This window comes from Cucumis sativus, chromosome 4 (assembly GCF_000004075.3).
Source record: "Cucumis sativus cultivar 9930 chromosome 4, Cucumber_9930_V3, whole genome shotgun sequence".
NCBI classification, from domain to species: domain Eukaryota; kingdom Viridiplantae; phylum Streptophyta; class Magnoliopsida; order Cucurbitales; family Cucurbitaceae; genus Cucumis; species Cucumis sativus.
This window is the reverse complement of record NC_026658.2, coordinates 17,150,292-17,159,739: the sequence shown is the minus strand read 5'-3', so window position 1 is coordinate 17,159,739 and position 9,448 is coordinate 17,150,292. Positions and strand designations below refer to the sequence as shown.

Genomic DNA, 9,448 nt, shown 5'->3' with positions numbered 1-9,448 from the left:
TACTAATATAGTTTCAAATATTTATTCCCATAAATTCGTATCATCGATGATAATTACGAATTATGATTTAAAAAAAAAAGTGATTCCTATAATAGTTACAAATATAATATAGTATTTTAAAAAAATATATTTTATTTATTATAATAGAAGTCGAAGAATTCGATCCATAACATTTTTTTATTATGTATATATGTTAAAGACATTTTTAAAAAATAGCAAAATAAATTAAAATATTTACGATCTATAGCAAAATTTATCAATGATAGTCTTCTATCACTATAACATATCAACGACTATAAGTAATAAAATTTACTATTTGTGGTAAATATTTTGTAAAATCTACTCTTTTGAATTTTTTTCCAAATTTTCCTATATTATATCTTAATTACGCTATATTTATTTTGCATTATTTTAGTTATTTGGTATGTAATGAAATGAAAGGCATGTACTTAAAATAGTCTTAGACAAAGAGTAGAAAAATGGACTTAGATTTAAGCCAACACGTTTATTGTTATTTTTTTTTTTTTTAAAAAAACAATTTACTCATAATAAGACCATTTTTTTTCCTTTGGATTTTTTTAGATGAGAGTTAAGTATTGTAAAAGTGGTCATACCACTAATTAGGTGGTCATATCCACTACAAAATTTTGCCTTAGCATGTCATTGTTCCACGCAAAGCTTATCTTGGGTAGGCTTTGGACCATCTTTTTCTTGTCTTTCCCTTCATGTCCTATCACTAAAGCTCATGACCCTTGTTAAAAAAAGATAAAACATTCATCTCAAAACCTTAAGCATAGAATCTTTGAATAATCAAAAGTAAAAGAACAAAAATTTGAAAGCAATCATTTTTCTTTGAAAAAATATGTAGAATATTAAATCCTAGTTAAATAGTCAATATAGATCGAATCTATAACATCTTAATCTTTTATCAAATTCACGTTCCTATTTATCATTAGATCAATCAATCGCCATTTTGAAAGTATGGATAGTTCTATCAATACAAACCATATCGAAAAAGCAAAGCAAGTCTCAAGGCATGCGTTTGTTTATTATCTCCCCAATCATTGTAGCCGAGATTGAAGTGGGTGAAACTTAGAACATACAACTCCCCATTGTTTGCGTATTTAGTTGTGAAATAAAAAGTATTGGTCAAAGGACATTAATCCACTTATAAGTGCCCATCTTTATCATTTCCAATAAATGTAGTAGAAAGTATATGGTGTCATTGTGTGAAGTAAGTTTTGATGTTTGTGGAATAAAATGAATTTGAAAAGTATACTTCTCACCAATTACTTGGTCGAAAAAATAACTATAATAGAATTTGAGAAAAAAGAATGTGCACCTCACATTTTTTTCTTAGAAAAAAAACCTCTTGTGAACTAACACATTATATTTAACAATTTTTTTTTTTGTTCGAGTAACAATTTTAATCAAACTCTTTACGACTAAGAAAATTCTCAAAAGGTCACCTAACATAAAATTGTTCCAAGCTAAGCATACTTACTTTAGAGTTCTTATGATTGAGCCACCGAAAAGAAAGTTGCACATATTGTTAGTATAGGTAGTAACTTTTAATTCTTTCTTAATCTTACTTTCATGTTTTTAGGATTTCTCAAATCATTCAAATGTGATATCGATTTATTCATGTCCTTCTAAACTCTGGAAGTTACAATTAAATATCATATATATTTTTTCTTTCTAATTACCTTGATTTCAAAAGAACACTTAATATTCATTCATACATAGATGCATATAATAAACTTCATTCCTATCCCATTTTAGGGTTTGTTTCGACAATAATCCCACTTAATTACTATATTTGATTATCTATTCTCTCAATGCTATTGTAGTATTTTTGAGGTTTCCTATTTATTTTAGTTTTTTAATTTTTAAATTTACACATTTAATACATGAATGACCTATATTTGAATGATATTTTAAGTTTTTTTTGCAATATACTAGACACCAAATTGAAGGTTATAAAATTTTATTAGACATAAATAGTCTGAATGACCTATATTAAATATAAAGTAAGTTGAAGAAGTTTATGAAATGTTGGATAGTTTTAAAAGGTCAAAAACTAAATATATACAATAAATTACTTAAAAGTCAAAGAATGAAATTAATAAAATTACATTTAATTTATTAAATTAATAATATATTTATATTTAATTAATTTCATATTTTTAAATATAAACATTTGATTCGTATTTAAATGCACATCTCATATTAATCTTATTTACATTTATAGTTTCAATATCGAAACTATTTTATATACATTTAATATTTGAATTTTATTCAAACATTGATATTCTTATGTTATATAGATTAAATTTAAATCTTATTAAAAATAAATATTATATTATAATGTATTACAACTATTGTAAATTTCGTAAATATTCTAATTGTTTTATCAGTCGTGATATAGTAGAGAGATCTAATAAACCTACCGTTATAAGCTTCAATGACAACTATTAATTAATTAAACTCTTTAAGTAAATCAATCAACATTCATTAGCTATGAGACATTCCACTAGTAACCCATAGTTAGTTGTACTCTTATGAATTGCAAAATGTTTATGTGTCAATTAATTTGACCATTTCACGTAAGTCAATCCTTCATAAGTTTTATTTTTTAATTACAGTTTGGTCAAATTTTTGTTTTATCCCTAAAATTACCTGTTGCTTCTTAGGTACCATGGATTCTCTAATAAATAATCTATTTACGATCCAACCAATAAACAAAATTTATGTCATGCCCCGCCTTAAATGTCAGACCATGTGACCAAATGAAGGGTGTTCCGCCTAGACATTCGACGCATATCTCTTGTGAGATAACGTGTTGAACACCTAGTGAGTGGAACAAGTCTTTCTCTCCTCTCTTATTGAAGCTCTTCCACTCTAGCTTTAGAGACCTTGACCTGTTTTACAGCGAAAACCACTGAAGAAATTAACACAGTAGAATCACTTAAACTCTTTCTCTCTAAGCAGACCGCGTTTAGGGCTAGCTTCCCCTAGACTCAACTCTGACTCTCTGGCTCACCGAGTTACGCCTCACCCGTCACACTTTGTTATAGATTTTCCTCTCTAATCTAGATCGTGGCATGAAAACACTTTTGAAAAAAACTTTTTCCAACTTAAACTTCTATGAAACACATATTATGATATTCTACAAAAACTTTGGCAGCATCTCTAGTAAAATATGGGTTAGCCAAACCTGAAAATGAAGAGATTTTCACTTCTATATGCATATAAGCAAACTTCAGATTCCACATCACAACAAATGTGTTTTACACACTCTCATCCAGACGATTCCAGAGTTTCAAGCAGAGTTAAAATTCAAATAAGCATACAAAATGATTACAGTCTAATGAGAGATCCCTTAAAACATGAGTCATTAGTGTCACTCTCGCTACATCTGACCACCCCATGATGCAATACAAAAGTTAACTATACATACAAAAACGAAGATCTACAAATGGTCACGGAGGGTTCAACCAATGCTTGGTCCTTGACCGCAACTTGGGAGAAAGAAAACATTGATAATGTGAGCTAAAAACTCAGTGAGTGACATTTTTTTAAAAATAAAGACTCATAAAACATGCTCTAAGAATGTGTAAATATGCATCAATAATGAAGTAATAATTTAAAACATTATCATCACATAATACAAATAATGCCAACAAACCTGTACCCAATCCATCCATGGTAGAATATTAGATACACGACTGAGAATAGCTCACACGTATCCATATCCACAAGGAAACACATGGTCAAACTAAGCTTACATATATTTAGCATCTACCACAGAAACAACCTCCATCCAATCTAACCATGATAGCATACTAAATACATGGTCGAGAATAGCTCACACGTGATCCATATCCACAAGGAAACACACAACCAAACTGAACTCACACATACTTAGCACCTACCATAGTAACAACCTCCATCCAATTCAACCATGGTAGCATACTAAACACACGATCAAGAATAGCTCACACGTGATCCATATCCACAAGGAAACACACTGCCAAAATGAGCTCACACATACTTAGCACCTACCATAGTAACAACCTCCATATATGCTCCTACGTGCATATTAGAGCCACCCATAATGGGTTAAGCTAGGTGCGAAGCCAAAATCACATCCTTCATCCATGTCCTCTCCTAGGTTCAGGTTCTTGGATCTTCGGTCACAACCTCTTTCAGCCTTGGATTTCTCTGACAACCATAGGTGGCGCTATGAAAACGTATTCATGTAGCCTTAGGAAAATCACCTTCTCGTTCATCATAAAAATCAGATAGTCTTATTTTAAGAACCTAATACACTCAAAACTTGAAACACATTTTTATGAAATTCATGCCATACACATTTCTCAAAATCATGATTTATAAACATATCGTTTAAACATAAACAAAAGCGTAGTCATAAAAAGTTTAAGTCATGGTAGTTTCCAAGCGATATCATAAAATAACATGTATAAATACAAAGAAAGCTTGAAAATGAGTCACTCACAGTCATAACTCAATCCCAGAGATTACACGCTTTCTCCACTTCAATTTGTTCTGAAACAACGATAGATGTCCCCCAGTTATCTTCACATATCAAGATGTCACAACGATCGCTAATGCTGGAAAACAAACTAGAACTAGAGCTAAATGTAGCAGAATTAACATAATTTTTTTTTCTAATCTTTAGAATGTAAACTGACCGTACATAAATAATTAAATCACGAATAAACATACCTCTATGTCGATGTTCCAAATTCGAATTACCTTGTTCTGATAAGGATGATCCTCCAAATTCGTATCAACAAAACGTTGCGAAATTACAAGCGTTCTCTGATAGTATCCACACACAAACTGGAAATTTGACTCCTCGAGTTTGGGTCTACTAGAACCTCACAAAGTGAGAACTTCAACTCTTTGTATTCTCTATTTGTGTAGAACGAATTTTTTGTCTTTGCTTGTATGTAAAATAGGACCCCTAAGGTCTTATTTATAGGCTTCTTTGGGTTTCCTAACAAGCTTAGGATTCCTTATAAGCTTCCAATTCTCCAATTAGTCTTATTATTTACGTCTTCTAATAAGCTTTCAATTTTCCAATTGGACTTATTAATTATGTTTTCTAATAAGATTCCAATTCTCCAATTGGATTTATTAATTACCAAGCCTAAAGAAAAATTCAACCTAGTTCTTTTGTGTACGACCCATTAGGTTAATTTAATACGATAATAGACCCATAATTGGTTTTATGGCCCATAAGTCATAATTGGTCTCTAGTAAAACATTATGGCTACCCATATTAAATTAAGTTGATGATCCAACATAACCTAATATAATTATTGCTTTAATCCTTTTATCACTTGATAATTGAATATAAGGCATGAACAAAGTCACCTTATCTAATTCAATTGCTTTCTCGATCAATAAGCATACTAAAATAATAAATGACATTAATACCCTTATTAATTAATTTATAGCACGACCATTCATTTCCACAGTCATGCTTTATCGAGGAGCCCAAAGATATATTTCCATATATAACAAGAGGGATAAATTCTATCTTTATTAATCATTGTCAACTACATAATTCATAACGTATTTGAGTACAACCTTTATAATTATTCGGTTAAAGATAAAGTTTGATTGCATCAGAATAGGTTAATTCTTATGTTTGACACTATGATAATCTTAGGTTTAAGGATAAAAAAATCAATTATTTAAGATTATTTATGACACATGTCCATGTAATAATCTCAAAAGGGTCAGTCTAATTCTTATTCTCTAATAAGAAAATATGATTATAATTTATGTCTCTACGTATATAATAATCCTATGATTATTAGTTATAACCCAAACTAATCTTAATTTATTATTGTTCCCACAATAATAATCGATTAGAGACATTTAAAATATAATAACATATTCATGGATATTATTATACAATAACATGCAATTGAATAATAATGAGAATAATAATTTTTATTAAATAATTAAACAATAAATCAATTATCCATAAAATTATTATAGAGCACAATAAAAAACCATCATCTAAAACACTTCATTATGACAACTTATACTATTTATGGTTCAATGAGTCGAATTCCCACCTTTCTTATTAAATTTGTATCATTTTCCACATGCTTTCATTTAGGCTAGAAATCTACTTTTGGACCTTTAACTTCAAACTTAACTCTTACCACCTTAAGCATCAAACTTAAGTCAATCTTAGTAGGTCTTTCAATCCCATACATTTTTATTTCAACTATCGATGATTTTTTTTTTAGATTAAGATCCATTATATCAACATGGGTCAATTAACTTTGAATACTGCATAAGATTTCCTAAACCATTTATGTTTCAAACATGTAAAAACAACACCCAACGACCTCTAAAGCTAGAAGGTCACTTCTTGACCTCTAACATTCATTTTTAAGACCCAAATATCATGGATAACTCAATTTTAATTCTTAAACTTAATGGACATTCAGAAAACTCTTGGAAAACTAAAAAAATTACCCCAAAACTTATCAAGAATTTAGCAAAGTACTCTTAACTTCAATGGGCAACATCCTAACTACCTTTTAAGATCGAAATCAAGCATCCACCATCATGGGTTGCTCAATGATATCACTAAGATTAAATGGGAATTCAAGATCAACTACATAAAGCTTAGAATCTTACCAAATTTGTGTCAAAACGCTTGATTTTGAGCTCTCGAATGGCTAAATAGCCGCTCAAACTCCTCTAAAATTCAAATCTAGCATTAAAATGTAATGTGTATTGTGAAAACCAAGTCAAAACTTAATGGGTAATTGAAACTCATCAAGCAATCCGACTAAAATAAAGAAGATTTATCCCAAAACATAGATCCGATGATCAAGAGTTGGAAAAGGATGAAGTTAGCACTGATTCGACTTGTCGAATGACCATATTGCTCCTTACTTCAAATTAAAATTACTTTTTGCCCTTATCACATTCCTTTCAAATACTTAATAAAATTCTAAGTCTTTCGCTAAACTAACTTTGTTTCATTTCCTTAAAAAAAGAAATCAACCTTAAAGAATTGAAAATTGGATTTAAATTGGTTTTTCACAACTTAAAAAATATTTATATAAATAAAAGGAGAATGAAAATGAAACTTACATCACCAACCTGAGTCTTGCACTCGCCCTCCTTCAATGTCGGGCCCTCCACACTTAAAAGCCATTCACTTACCAACTGGCTCCTTATGTGTATGAAAAGATACCTTGGCTAGCATGCCATGTAAGGCAACAAAATAACTCTGTCTTTCCTCCTTAACTTGGCTACACAACCTCAGAACCAACCTTTGCATGGCCTCAACGCCTGTCAACCTAGGTGGGAAAGCAGTTAAAACATAAGTCCAATGAACTTAGTGAGCAACGAGTTTTAAGAAAACTTTTTTGGGAAAACACATAGAATTCATGATAACATGTATAAATATCCGTTATTATAACCTATTTTATTAGAATAATGGGGTCAAAACGCCTAAGAAGATGATCAAAGCTTGTGACTTACATTGTAAATGCACAAGTATTTAGAAATACATCTTGTCCACTAATCATGCGTTTAAACATGGAAATCACGTAAAACGGTCATGATATCTATGTAAAACGGTCATAGATATCATGACCGTTTTACGTGATTTCCATGTTTAAACGCATGATTAGTGGACAAGAAGACAATTAGTTGTCTATTCTAGACAGACAGAGATAGACAACTATCACTAATAGATTGTTTAGATTTGGTACAAGATCGTTTGATTTAGATTTGGTACAAGATCGTTTGATTTAGATTGGGTACAAGATCGTTTAGACTTGGTATAAGATCATTTATACTAGGTACAAGGATACCAAGTCAAAATCATTTAAACTTGCTAGAGATCGTTTAGACTTGCTATGAGATAGTTTAGATTGGGTACTAGATCCTTTAAACTAGGTATAGAGGTACAAGATAGTTCAGACTTGGTACAAGGGTACAAGATCGTTTAGACTTGCTACGGGATTGTTTAGACTTGCTAAGAAATTGTTTAGAATGGCTACGATATTGTTTAGACTAGGTAAAAAACTATTTTTCACGTGTGTGTGGTCGATTAATTGCGGGAGTATTTTTGTTATTTCATGTTGTCGATCTGTGGGCATTTTTCTTTTTTAAAATTGTTCTATATGGTGTAAATATTTTTGCGCTTTGTTCTATTTTTTAAAAAAACCTAATAAAAATATTATTATTATTATGGGTCTTGTAAAAAATAGAACAAAGCGGCAAAATATTTACACAGTATAAAACAATTTTGAAAACGAAAAAAGCCTGTAGGCTCACAATGGAAAATACCAAAAATGCCTCGCGGTTAATTAACATCTAACACGCCTAATATATTTGGAAAACACATGCATAATATATTTGTGAAATGATCGTTTAGATTTGACTATTCTTTCCTACACGATTGTTTAAATTTGATTGTACCCAAATCTAAATGATTTTTTCAAGATTCTATGTATATGGTCATTTAAATTTGGCAAACGATCATTTAGGTTTGGCACACGATTGTTTAAATTTGGGTAGCCAAATCTCAACGACTTTTTCAAGACTCTTTGCTACACAATCGTTTAGATTTGATTGTTTAAGTTTGGATAGCCAAATCTCAATAATTTTTTCAAGATTTTTGGTACACGATCGTTTAGATTTGGAAAACGATCGCTTAGATTTAACTATTTTTGATACACGATCGTTTACATTTGGCAATCAAACATTCCAACGATTTTTTTTCACAATATTTTATATTTCGCACACGATCTTAAACAACCAAATAGCAGTTTGAAAAAAATATAAAAAAATTGCAGAAGGAGAAAAAAAGACGATGGAAAGAAAGAAAAATCGCAGAGAAGGAATGACAAACAAAAATATTTTAAAAAAATGTAGAAGAAGAAAAAAGGATGATGGAAAAAAATTGGAGAAGAAGAGAAAATGACGATGGAAACAAAAAAATTGTAAAGGAGGAAAAGAAAAAAATCGACCTAGTTTTTTTTATAAAAAATTGGTAAGTTCTATGAGCCTTTTCATTTTATTACACTAAATATTTTGACTGTTTATTAAATTTATAAAAATTTCCCTTATTATAATTATTATTGTTATTGTTATTATTTATTATTATTATCATTATTATCTTTTCTTTTTCCCTTTTCTTCTACCAACGATTAAATCCAACTTTTCTCTTTCCAAAATATTAATTACCTTTGACAAATATACTCTTACTCATAAATATAATTATTTTCCTTTTTCCTCCACAATAATTATATACATATAAATACATATAAAAACAAAGACCCTTAAAATCTACAACTTTAAACAACATTAAGTTTAATTTAATCATCAACGAAAACATCATAAAAATCTTCCAATTAATTAAATATTCATCCAATCA

At 29.7% G+C, this 9,448-nt stretch overlaps 1 long non-coding RNA gene across 3 annotated transcripts; it reads right to left on the bottom strand.

The window, feature by feature from the left end:
• Positions 1–2,566: 2,566 nt before the first annotated feature.
• Positions 2,567–4,982, bottom strand: LOC116403263. Of its 3 annotated transcripts, none has more exons than XR_004215930.1 (2): positions 4,520–4,982; positions 2,567–4,280 (listed from the first exon to the last, which is right to left on the bottom strand). It is a non-coding gene; the product is annotated as an uncharacterized LOC116403263 (long non-coding RNA). The 3 variants fall into 3 exon arrangements; XR_004215931.1 differs by having other exon boundaries at positions 2,567–4,243; XR_004215929.1 differs by having other exon boundaries at positions 2,567–4,224.
• Between the last annotated feature and the right edge of the window lie 4,466 nt (positions 4,983–9,448).